The 13546-nt window shown below is 46.6% G+C and overlaps 1 long non-coding RNA gene across 1 annotated transcript; it reads left to right on the plus strand.

Moving 5' to 3' along the window:
• Nucleotides 1-838: 838 nt before the first annotated feature.
• Nucleotides 839-13311, plus strand: LOC117522547. Its single transcript, XR_004564238.1, has 3 exons — nucleotides 839-990; nucleotides 1063-1356; nucleotides 12989-13311. It is a non-coding gene; the product is annotated as an uncharacterized LOC117522547 (long non-coding RNA).
• The last annotated feature ends 235 nt before the right edge of the window (nucleotides 13312-13546 follow it).

Consider the following 13546-nt stretch of genomic DNA (forward strand, 5'->3'; position numbering starts at 1 on the left):
TATTGATTTTCTGTACTTTAAAGTTATTTTACAGAATTTCACTCTTAATTTCATAGGTTGCATTTTTGTTTGTATTTTTTATATATATTTTGATTTATATATATTTTTTTCCTGATTCTCTCCCTCAGCCCCAACCAGTCCCAGCAGAAGACTGCCCCTCCCTGAGCCTGGTTCTGCTGGAGGTTTCTTCCTGTTAAAAGGGAGTTTTTCCTTCCCACTGTTGCCAAGTGCTTGCTCACAAGGGGTCGTTTTGATTGTTGGGGTTTTACATAATTATTGTATGGCTTTTGCCTTACAATATAAAGCGCCTTGGAGCAACTGTTTGTTGTGATTTGGCGCTATATAAATAAAATTGATTTGATTATATTTTTTATTTTTTACAGTGCTCTAGTGGTTAACACCTTGTGGTTGTAACTGTGTGACAGACTGCTAACCCGCCCGTCCTGTTGCATGCTGGGATACATGATGTTTGACTGCTGTCATATTTAAACTCAGAGTATAAATGTCCATAAGTTGTGTCAGAGCTCCAGATGAATCAGAAATGTTGTTTCTGTTTTCTTCAGGTGTCAGTGATGATTTTACTGACACTTCGTGTTGTTTTTTAACAGGTTCTGTTGATGTGACTCCTGTATTTGTGCAGACGGGAGGAGACGTCCTTCTGGATGGACACAAACCTTCAGTCCTTGAAGATGGCTTTGTTTTTTCATGGATAATTAATGACACAAATATAATAAGATTTTTACCTCCTCGTGAACCAATTTTTCATAAGTCATATGAAGAAAGATGGAGCGCCTTGGGGCAACTGTTTGTTGTGATTTGGCGCTATAAAGAAAAAAGTTGATTGATTGATTGATTGATTGATTGAGTTTACTGCAGAAAACTTCTCTTTGCTTTTGAAGGATCTACAGAAAGCCGACAGTGGACTTTATGTTGGTTTTATTCAAGGGGATAAAGATAGAATAACAGCACAATACAACGTCATAGTTGTTGGTAAGTTTCTGATCATCTCTCTGATGCAGCATGTCTTCCTGTCTTCATGTTTTTTTGGGTTTTTGTCCACAGATCCGGTGTCTCCAGTTGTCCTGCAGGTGGACTCTGTCTCCAACACGTCTGTCTCCTGTGACGTCACTCTGACCTGCAGCACAAACGACTCTGACATCATCATCCTCAGCGCCAACTTCACATGTCAAAAACAAACCTGCTCTCTGTGGGGAGGTCAGGGGTCAAAGGTCACCCCCTCTGTGGCATCCCTCCAAATCTTCTTGTCCAATGGCTTTATTATCTGTAACCATAGCAACCAGGTCAGCAAAACCAACGCAACCAAGAAGATCGATCAAGTTTGTCCTCAAACTGCAGGTGATGCTGAAAGGAAAATAACACACACTTTAATATCGAAGAAATTACATCATAAAAACATTTTTATTTCACAGCACAATAAAAATAAATACAAAATAACAAACAACATTCCAAAAAAAAAAATAGTCTTTGTTCTCTCTATGGTTGAAAGTTATTGAGTTATGCAGTAAAAATCTAAAATGTGGTGACAGGTTATGTTCCGTTCAGGGGTGGATCCAGAAATGTTTGGTTGGGGGCAACCAACCTGTTCATCACAACTGGATTTGTATTTATTCAGCAAATCTTTCCATTGACACAGAAGTCAAATTTGCAAAGTAATATATTCATTTTTATTGTAAACCATAACTTTCATTACAAGACAATAATATAATATGTGAAATTGCAAATCATCTGTTAACAGTGTGTAAAATTCAGGCCCCTTCACACAAAACATGAAAGACGCAGAAACCGGAAGAAAATCAGTGAACCAAAAACAAAATGGGGAACTACGAAACATTCCACCTGCTGTCGGAAGGGGCGCATGGTCGTGTTCTCGCGCACGAACACAGTGTGAGCACGTGGAAAGTTGCACACACAGCAGCGGAGGAAAAAAAATTTCAAATCACAATTTCTAATACTTAATTCTTGTTATGAAGAGCGGATTTAGCCTCCGGCTAGACGTACACCAGGAAGTAATGAAATGTCGTGGGTTACTGTTCTCCCTTTTATGTTTTACATGAATCGAGCCGACCGGCTCCCGTGTCATGAAGAGCCGCACTCACATCGTGAACAGCAGTGATCCGCTGCAAATGTTATCTGTGTTTTAATTATGACAATGTGGAAAAATACCACAGTCACATCCGCCTCACGGGGGCATCTCGTGGGGTGATTTCCTGCATCCACATAGATGCTGAGAATGACAGCCTCAACACTGCATTTAATATATTATTAGACTCAATTGGCTTTGCTCAAAATGTAAATGAGTCCACCCACCACTTTTATCATACTTTAGATCTTGTTTTGACTTATGGTATGGAAATTGAAGACTTAACAGTATTCCCTGAAAACCCCCTTCTGTCTGATCATTTCTTAATAACATTTACATTTACTTTAATTGACTACCCAACAGTGGGGAATAAGTTTCATTACACTAGAAGTCTTTCGGAAAGCGCTGTAACTAGGTTTAAGGATATGATTCCTTCTTTGTTATGTTCTCTAATGCCATATACCAACACAGTGCAGAGTAGCTACCTAAACTCTGTGAGTGAGCTAGATTATCTCATCAATAGTTTTGCATCCTCATTGAAGACAACTTTGGATGCTGTAGCTCCTCTGAAAAAGAGAGCCTTAAATCAGAAGTGCCTGACTCCGTGGTATAACTCACAAACTCAAAGCTTAAAGCAGATAACCCGTAAGTTGCAGAGGAAATGGCATCTCACTAATTTAGAAGATCTTCATTTACCCTGGAAAAAGAGTCTGTTGCTCTATAAAAAAGCCCTCTGTAAAGCTAGGACATCTTACTACTCATCACTAATTGAAGAAAATAAGAACAACCCCAGGTTTCTTTTCAGCACTGTAGCCAGACTGACAAAGAGTCAGAGCTCTATTGAGCAGAGTATTCCTTTAACTTTAACTAGTAATGACTTCATGACTTTCTTTGTTAATAAAATTTTAACTGTTAGAGAAAAAGTTACTCATAACCATCCCAAAGACATATTGTTATCTTTGGCTGCTTTCAGTAATGTTGGTATTTGGTTAGACTCTTTCTCTCCGATTGTTCTGTCTGAATTATTTTCATTAGTCACTTCCTCCAAACCTTCAACATGTCTATTAGACCCCATTCCTACCAGGCTGCTCAAGGAAGCCCTACCATTAATTAATGCTTCGATCTTAAATATGATCAACCTATCTTTATTAGTTGGCTATGTACCACAGGCTTTTAGGGTGGCAGTAATTAAACCATTACTTAAAAAGCCATCACTTGACCCAGCTATCTTAGCTAATTATAGGCCAATCTCCAACCTTCCTTTTCTCTCAAAAATTCTTGAAAGGGTAGTTGTAAAACAGCTAACTGATCATCTGCAGAGGAATGGTTGTGTGGGCCGCCCGAAGAGGAGGTACTGCTAGCCCAACATCAGAGGGCGCCCTGCCTGAAGGTGGGCTTCAGGCACCAGAGGGCGCAGCCACCGCAGAGGAGCCCCAGGAGCCCGGAGCTGACAGCTGTCACCATTCACCTTAATCAGCATCACCATAAAAGCCTGGAGGAGACACCACATCTTTGCCGAGAAATCTGCTTACCCTACAGGTAACCTTCTCAGCCTTTCTCTGTGCCGTACGCACATATTGAATGCTAACCTATTTGCAGTCGTAACCTACTGTAACTGACAGCTTGGAGCTGGTGTGTTGGAAATTTGGAGGAGTCGGCGATTCCGCTAAATTTCTTAGTGTTTCAGTAGGCACTGCACGAACTGGTTTTCCTGCTACCTGAGAGTGAAGGACTTGTTACTCCAGAAAGAACTGTGAGTGGCTGACTGTTGCTGGGTGTTTCACGCACCCACATAATCTGTTTGTGCTTCCTGCCAGCAATACCCGATCCGACAGCTGGAGGCAGTGGCCACCTGGGGACTCCGTGTTGCAGGTCTCCGCTGGCAGTGGAAATCGTGTGGGGCCGACTCTTCTCTGGACAGGTGTCTCCTATCCTCGAGCCTGCCCACACGTCACCTATTGTTTAACTGACTGTCTCCTAAAGTTGTATCTGTATTTCGTTGTGCACATCTTCACAACATTAAATTGTTATCTTTTGGCATTTTCATTGTCCGTTCATTCACGCCCCCTGTTGTGGGTCCGTGTCACTACACCTTCCCAACAGGATTTCTCGGCCATTGTCATGGATCCCGAGGGGCGTCAACCAACGAGTGAACCACCAATGGAAACGCAAGGTGCACAGGCGCCAGCAGGAGGCGTGTTGGGTGAGCTGCAGCAAATCTTAACCGCCTTCACAGCTCGGTTGGACTTGGTAACCGAGCAGAACGTTATACTCAATCGAAGGATGGAGACTCCCACCGCCAGGTGGAGGTGCATGCGCAGGGCGCTGCGGCAGCACCTCCTCCTGCTGACTGAGCGCCACATACAGATATTCCAGTGGTCGTTCAACGAACCCCCCCCGTCCCCTGAAGCATAAGCCCTCCGGAACCGTACAGAGGTTGTGTCGAGACGTGCGCAGACTTCTTTATGCAGTGTTCGCTCGTCTTTTCACAGCGTCCCATCATGTACGCGTCAGATGCCAGCCGGGTGGCTTATGTTATAAATCTGCTTTGAGGTGAGGCACACACCTGGGCTACGGCGCTTTGGGAACAGAACTCACGGCTTCTATCAGCATACACTGAGTTCGTGAGGGAGTTCAGACAGGTGTTCGATCACCCTCATAGAGGCGAGACTGCTTCAAGCATGCTGCTGTCGATAAGACAGGGGTGTCGGAGCGCAGCGGAGTATGCAGTCGACTTCCGCATCGCGGCAGCCCGAGCCGGCTGGAATGCTGTTGAGCCCCGCGCCACCTTTGTAAACGGACTGTCTCTGGTCCTTAAGGAGCACCTGGTGGCAAAGGACGAGCCGCGGTATTTAGACGGGCTTATCGACCTGGTAATACAGTTAGACAACCGATTAGCAGAACGCCGACGGCAGCGAGACGAAGGGCTTGGTCAGGCACGAGCCGTCCCTCTTCCTCCCGGGTCCGAAAGGGAGCTGTCTTCCCCACACTCCACAGCCAGGGCACTCCACATGACGACAGCTCCCCCTGCTGACATTGTTAGGGAAACGAGAAGGGCCAAAAAACAATCAGATCAGAGACAAAGGAGGCTGGCCCGTGGGGAGTGTTTTCACTGCAGCTCAACCAAGCATATGCAGAAAAACTGCCCCAAACGGTCAAAACAGCAACACTCGCCCTTAGAAACTGGGCTAAGGGTGGGCCATAATACTCACGCGGGGAAACCCCGTAAATCTGCACGGATCCCAGTTACGATCCTGAGTGGGGATCTAACCCTTCACGCCCCAGCACTGGTGGACACGGGGTCGGAGGGGAATCTGCTGGATAGCAGATGGGCAAAGGAAGTTGGGCTCCCTCTAGTGGCCTTACCGTCACCATTGTTGGTACGGGTACTAGATGGCACCCTTCTTCCACTAATCACACACCAGACACAGCCAGTGACATTGGTTGTGTCTGGGAATCACAGGGAGGAGATTGTGTTTTATGTAACACCTTCTACCTCCCGAGTGATTTTGGGTTTTCCATGGATGTTAAAACACAATCCCTGGATTGATTGGCCGTCTGGGGTTGTGACACAGTGGAGCGAAACCTGCCACTGGGAGTGTTTAGGATCCTCGGTTCCACCCGGTGTGACAGCTAAGGAAGAGTGTCTAGTCCCCCCCAATCTGGCGGCGGTGCCAGCCGAGTACCATGACCTTGCTGACGTCTTCAGCAAGGATCTGGCACTCACACTGCCCCCGCACCGTCCGTACGATTGTGCCATTGATTTGATACCGGGCACTGAGTACCCGTCCAGCAGGCTGTACAACCTCTCACGTCCGGAACGCGAATCAATGGAGACCTACATCCGGGACTCCTTAGCTGCCGGGTTGATCTGGAACTCCACCTCCCCGATGGGTGCTGGTTTCTTTTTTGTGGGCAAGAAAGACGGCGGACTCCGTCCATGCATTGACTACAGAGGGCTGAATGAGATCACGGTTCGCAACCGATATCCATTACCTCTGTTAGATTCAGTGTTCACGCCCTTGCATGGAGCACCAAATTTCACTAAACTGGGATCTTAGGAATGCTTCGATCACCTGGTTCAGGATCCGGGAGGGAGACGAGTGGAAGACAGCATTTACACCCCGTTAGGTCACTTGAGTAACCTAGGTCATGCATTCGGCCGTCACCATGCGCCCGGCGACCGTTCCAAGCGTGGTAATGATCGTCTTGCGGGACTTCCTGCATCAGTTTGTTCTTTGTATACCTTAACGATATTTCTCATCTTCCTCCCCGGATCCTGAGACTCCTGTGCAGGCATGTACGTCAGGTCCTGCAGCATGTTGTTGGAGAACCGGCTGGTTTGTGAAGAGGGCGAGAAGTGCGAGTTCCACTGCACTTCTTTGTCCTTCCTGGGGTTATAATCTCCTCCAACTCCGTCGCCCCTGATCCGGCCAAGGTTGCAGCGGTGAGAGATTGGCCCCAACCGACAAGCCGTAGGAAATTGCAGCAGTTCCTCGGCTTTGCAAATTTCTACCGGAGATTCATAAAGAGCTATAGCCAGGTAGTTAGCCCCTTGACGGCCCTAACCTCCACTAAAGTCCCCTTCACCTGGTCGGATCGGTGCAAAGCCGCGTTTTAGGGAGTTGAAACGTCAGTTCTCGACTGCACCAGTTCTGGGTGCAGCCCGAACCCAATCGCCAGTTGTAGTTGAAGTGGATGCCTCTGACTCAGGGATAGGAGCCGTGCTGTCCCCAGAGCAGGGAGTCCGAAAAGGTCCTCCACCCTTGTGCCTATTTTTCCCGCAGGTTGACCTACCCGCAGAACGAAACATGACGTCAGCAATCGGGAGCTCCTAGCGGGAAGGAGGCTCTTGAGGAGTGGAGACACCTGTTGGAGGGAGCCTGCGGTGCCTTTCACGGTTTTCCAGACCATCAGAACCTGAGTACATCCGGACCGCTAAGCGTCTTAATCCCAGGCAAGCCTGTTGGTCACTGTTCTTCAGTCGGTTTGACTTCCAAATTACGATCGCCCCGGGACCAAGAACCAACGTCCAAAGCACTGTCCCCGGGTGCATGAGAGGAGTTCAAGCCAGAGCTGTCGGATCCACCGGACACCATCATCCCCGATTCCACTGTCGTCGCACCTTACCTGGGACGTGGAGGAAGACCATCAGAGGCCCTGACACGACACCCAGACCCCGGCGATGGACAAAGAACAGACTATATGTCCCACCAAAGGCCAAGCTGCAGTCTTGGACTTCTGTCACGGTTCCAAGCTGTCCTGTCACCAGGGGTACTAAGAACCGTGGCAGTGGTCCTGGCAGCGCTTCTGGTGGTGCGTCGATGGAAGCCGACGTCCGGGAGTAGTCCAGCCTGCCCACCTGTGCAAGGAGCAAGGCAGATCATAAGAAGGAACAGGGACTCACTCCAGCCGCTGCCCATGCCACGTCGCCCCTGGTCCCACATAGGCCTGGACTTTGTCACGGGTCTCCCTGCATCCCAGGGTATGATGTCATCCTGACGATAGTGGACCGGTTCTCCAAGGCGGCCCACTTTGTAGCCCTCCCGAAGCTCCCGACTTGCCGCAGGAGACCGGCAAGAACTCCTGGTCCAACCACGTCGTGCGTCTGCATGGTATCCCCACAAACTGTCTCAGATCGTGGTCCCAGTTCTCCCTCGCAAGTCTGGAGGAGTTTCTGTAGGGAACTGGGGGCCACTGTGAGTCTTTGTCCGGGTACCACCCCCAGACAAATGGACAGGCAGAGCGGGCGAATCAAGATCTGGAGCGAGGCCCTGCGGTGTGTGACTTCCGCGCACCCGACGGCCTGGAGTCAACATCTGGCCTGGATTGAGTATGCCCATAATAGCCAAATCTCCTCAGCGACCGGCCTCTCCCCCTTCGAGGCGTGTTTGGGGTACCAGCCCCCATTGTTCCCAGCCATAGAGGGAGAGGTCGAGGTCCCCTCGGTCCAGGCCCACCTCAGGAGGTGCCGTGAGATGTGGTGCACAGCCCGCTCTGCCCTTCTGAAAGCCCGGAAGAGGGCTAAGGACCATGCAGACCACCGGCGTACCCCGGCTCCTGCATACCAGCCCGGGCAGGAGGTATGGCTTTCTGCCAAGAACATTCCTCTGCACACTGAATCCCAGAAATTGAAAGACAAATTAATCAGACCATTTCCCATCATCAAAGTCCTCAGCCCAGCCGCAGTTAAGCTGGTAGGCTACCAGTTTCACTGCGGATACATTCAGTTTTTCATGTTTCTAGGATCAAGCCGTGTCACACCTCGAACCTCTGCACCCCCGACCAGCGCCGCCTCCTGCCCGCATCATTGATGGTGAGCCTGCGTGGACCGTTCGCAGGCTCCTGGATGTTCGTCGGAGGGGCCGGGGATTCCAATATCTGGTGGACTGGGAGGGTTACAGACCAGCGGCATCCCGACAAGCCTGGTCAGGCGCCAGGAGGCGCCTGTTGAGGGGGGGGTCCTGTTGTGTGGGCCACCCGAAGAGGAGGTACTGCTGGCCCAACACCAGAGGGCGCCCTGCCAAAAGGCGGGCTTCAGGCACCAGAGGGCGCAGCCGCCGCAGAGGAGCCCCAGGAGCCTGGAGCTGACAGATGTCACCATTCACCTTAATCAGCATCACCATAAAACCCTGGAGGAGACACCACATCTCTGCCGAGAAATCTTCTTACCCTACAGGTAACCTTCTCAGCCTTTCTCTGTGCCGTACGCACATATTGAATGCTAACCTGTTTGCAGTCGTAACCTACCGTAACTGACAGCTTGGAGCTGGTGTGTTGGAAATTTGGAGGAGTCAGCGATTCCGCTCCTAAATTTCTTAGTGTTTCAGTAGGCACTGCACGAACTGGTTTTCCTGCTACCTGAGAGTGAAGGACTTGTCACTCCAGAAAGAACTGTGAGTGGCTGACTGTTGTTGGCTGTTTCATGCACCCATATAATCTGTTTGTGCTTCCTGCCAGCAGTACCCGATCCGACAGCTGGAGGCAGTGGCCACCTGGGGACTCAGGACTTGGTGGCTCCGGTGTGTTGCAGGTCTCCGCTGGCAGTGGAAATCGTGTGGGGCTGACTCTTCTCTGGACAGGCGTCTCCTATCCTCGAGCCTGCCCACACGTCACCTATTGTTTAATTGACTGTCTCCTAAAGTTGTATCTGTATTTCGTTGTGCACATTTTCACAACATTAAATTGTTATCTTTTGGCATTTTCATTGTCCGTTTATTCACGCCCCCTGTTGTGGGTCTGTGTCACTACACCTTCCCACAGAATGTCTATTGAAGAGTTTCAGTCAGATTTAGAATTCATCATAGCGCAGAAAACGCATTAGTGAAGGTTACAAATGATCTTATGGCCTCAGACAGTGGACTCATCTCTGTGCTTGTCCTGTTAGACCTCAGTGCTGCTTTTGATACTGTTGGCCACACACCACACACCAATTAGTTAAAATGCAGGTTGTCTTACAGACATAAAGACATGGATGACCTCTAATTTCCTGCTTTTAAATTCAGATAAAACTGAAGTTATTGTACTTGGCCCACAAATCTTAGAAACATGGTGTCTACCAGATCCTTACTCTGGATGGCATTACCCTGACCTCTAGTAATACTGTGAGAAATCTTGGAGTCATTTTTGATCAGGATATGTCCTTCAATGTGCATATTAAGCAAATATGTAGGACTGCTTTTTTTGCATTTGCGCAATATCTCTAAAATTAGAAAGGTCTTGTCTCAGAGTGATGCTGAAAAACTAATTCATGCATTTATTTCCTCTAGGCTGGACTATTGTAATTCATTATTATCAGGTTGTCCTAAAAGTTCCCTGAAAGCCTTCAGTTAATTTCAAAATGCTGCAGCTAGAGTACTGACGGGGACTAGAAGGAGAGAGCATATCTCACCCATATTGGCCTCTCTTCATTGGCTTCCTGTTAATTCTAGACTAGAATTTAAAATTCTTCTTCTTACTTATAAGGTTTTGAATAATCAGGTCCCATCTTATCTTAGGGACCTCGTAGTACCATATCACCCCAATAGAGCGCTTCGCTCTCAGACTGCAGGCTTACTTGTAGTTCCTAGGGTTGTAAGAGTAGAATGGGAGGCAGAGCCTTCAGCTTTCAGGCTCCTCTCCTGTGGAACCAGCTCCCAATTCAGATCAGGGAGACAGACACCCTCTCTACTTTTAGAATTAGGCTTAAAACTTTCCTTTTTGCTAAAGCTTATAGTTAGGGCTGGATCAGGTGACCCTGAACCATCCCTTAGTTATGCTGCTATAGACTTAGACTGCTGGGGGGTTCCCATGATGCACTGAGTGTTTCTTTCTCTTTTTGCTCTGTATGCTAGTGATGGCAATTTCGAGGCCTCATGAACCAATGAGCCACTTCAACACAACTGGCTGAAAATCGACACACTGCTTCGAGGCGTTGATACAGTTTGAAGGGTGACATCTGCTGGATTGTTTTGAGAATTACCCTGAGCGAGTGCTGTGACAAATGTTTGCAGTAATTCATGACTGATGTGGTTTGTCTTGAAAAATACTAATAAAAAATGTCATCTTCATTATTGTGTCTTTCTTAATGTAATAAATAGTCCCTACAGATGCACACATACTGGTTATGAAAACCTTTATTGTAGACTATATGTAGATTCATCAGTCCTCAATATTTGGATGGAATGTGACGGGAAAAGTGAGAAAGATGTGCTCTGCAACTTGTGCTTATGATACTGTAATTTGTAAATTAGAATAGAGGGGATAGGAGACGGTTATTGTGCAACTATCAACAATTTTTATTCAAAAAAAGAATCATTTCAACAGTGCTGGGCTTTAATCGGCTCCTTTTCTGCCTCACCACCTCTCCAGCTTTGGAGAAGACCCGTTCGCCAAAATCACAGCTCTTCAGTCACTCAGCTCAGTCTCTGATCTACCTATGAATATATAGTCTAACCTATAACCTATGTTGATGTACTGTGTGGATAAATGTTGTATATGAATAAATGCCTGTTGTGTGTGGTGTGTGTCTGTCTATGTTAGGTCCTATGTGTATGTAGCTAACTATACTAAATGAACTCTAAACTAGACCTAAATATAAACTAATGCTGTCCGTCACGTAGTAATTGGCAATAACACTGTCGCTAGCAGTCTCCTCCTCTCACAAACCCCAGTTTGTGCCTCGATTCAGATCTCATTTAAATACTTGGGGGGTCGTATTGACACGCCCAGATTATTCGACTTTCCCGCGAAGCTCGACACGTGGTGTGACGTAACGAGGCCTCGCTCGCAGTGGTCGTGATGGGGCATGCTCGAAACGCTGCTCACCGACACTTCTGGTTCACAAAGCTTGATGCTGTGTCGAGCAGACTGACTCGAGCTTAACATCACTACTGTATGCACCACTCTGCATTTAATCATTAGTGATTGATCTCTGCTCCCCTCCACAGCATGTCTTTCTCCTGATTCTCTCCCCTCAGCCTCAACCAGTCCCAGCAGAAGACTGCCCCTCCCTGAGCCTGGTTCTGCTGGAGGTTTCTTCCTGTTAAAAGGGAGTTTTTCCTTCCCACTGTCGCCAAGTGCTTGCTCATAGGGGGTTGTTTTGACCGTTGGGGTTTTTCTGTGATTATTGTATGGCTTTTGCCTTGCAATATAAAGCGCCTTGGGGCAACTGTTGTTGTGATTTGGCGCTATATAAATAAAATTGATTTGATTTGATTTGATGGCACGATATTCAGCAGCTTTGCAGTTTGCTGATGTGATGGCCAACTGAAGCAATATGTTTTAATTTATTCCATGTGAGGACAGCATGCCAACATCTGCGCTTCACACTGTAGTTATGTGACTTTATATCCTACAAGCCAGTACAGGTGTTCCCCAGCTGTGACTTGCGAGCACAGATATTTGAACAGCTGCATGTCACAGGCGGGCACGCCCACTTCTGTCTGCAGACCTCAGCAGATCTCATAGAAATAAAAGGCTCAGTCTCTGTTGCTTTGTTCTTTTAATTTCATGTGTTATTATGTTTGTCCTGCTTCTATCTGATGTCTGTGTTGTAATGTAATACAGTCCAGCTGTCAGTCAGTTGGTGGTCAGCTGACAGGCACTGAATGTCCACAGCAAAGCGTATGAGCAAAGAGAACACACAAGAATGAGTTCAGACCTTCACACTTATTTGTTTTATTGAATTTCCACTCTTTTTGTCGTTGTAAACTACAGTTTACGTGGTAGAAGTGACATCAGCCTGCTGGACAGCGTCACACACTTGTGTGTGTGTATGGGGGGGGGTTGTTGGCACAGTTACACACGTGTTGTTGCTAGGTTATGCCACTTTCGTGTTGCACTTAGACACTTTCCACAGACAGGTCAAATGTGATCGTCTGCTCTCTACTATCATACCAGGAGCGTGAATAGCCCTGTCTTGTCTAAGTGTGCAGCAAGCGATGTTAGATATTCGTGTGTGACACCTGGAATTTGGCCGACAGAGGGAGATCGAATGAGCACGCACAGGACATTCGCTGTCTTTCGGCCGCTTGTGTGCGTGATGGTTGTGGCAACAGGTGTATGAGGCGTTTAAGGCTTCATTCATGTTATGTGTGAAGGGGTCCTTAGGGAGAGAGGGAGGGAGGTCAGATGTCAAAGGTCACCACCTCTGGTTCATGTTACCACATCTACATGTCCAATGGTTTTATTATCTGTAACCATAGCAACCAGGTCAGCACAACACAGCACACACACACACATACACACACACTGTCTGCAGTAAAAGTTATCCAAATAAAACACAATAATAAATTATCTCTTAGTGTCGCATTCTGTCCTGGTATCAGTTTTATTTTATAGCATGATAAAAGTTTTCTTGAAAATGTTTTTAAAATCTGATTTTTTTTTTTTTTTTTTTTTCTCCAGAGAGCGTCTCTGCTGGTTTCACTGTTTACCGGCTGAAGATGGTTGTTTTCTCTGTCGGTCTGATCGTCATGATATCTGTCATCATCAGCGTCCACGTCGTCACTCACAAAGCAAAAAACAACAGATGAATGTTTAATTTCACAAACAAACAATAGATTTAACACAAATACATTTTAAAATATGTAATAAACTATGTTTTTTGACAGACCAACAATAATTAATTGCAACAAGTGCTGAGAACCTGCAGTGATGTTTAATTATTCAAAACCAGTTTTAATGAGCTCAGAAAATTAACTTTAAACATATTTTGTAACATTTTGAATAAATGTTATTCCATCATCTTTTCCTTCATGTTTACTGTTTTAATGTTTTTGTGTGTGTGTGTGTGTGTGTGTGTGTGTGTGTGTGTTATTCATAATTTAATATCATGTATTTGTTTTTTAAGCATTTGATGAAAGTGAGTTGACTGTGTTTGTTAAAAAAACAGAGTTGTAAATTTACAATTGTGAAAAGTTAACCTTCAAAACAAGGGAACCTAAAAAAGGGCTGAAAGTTTTA

This window comes from Thalassophryne amazonica, chromosome 12 (assembly GCF_902500255.1).
Source record: "Thalassophryne amazonica chromosome 12, fThaAma1.1, whole genome shotgun sequence".
Taxonomy (NCBI): domain Eukaryota; kingdom Metazoa; phylum Chordata; class Actinopteri; order Batrachoidiformes; family Batrachoididae; genus Thalassophryne; species Thalassophryne amazonica.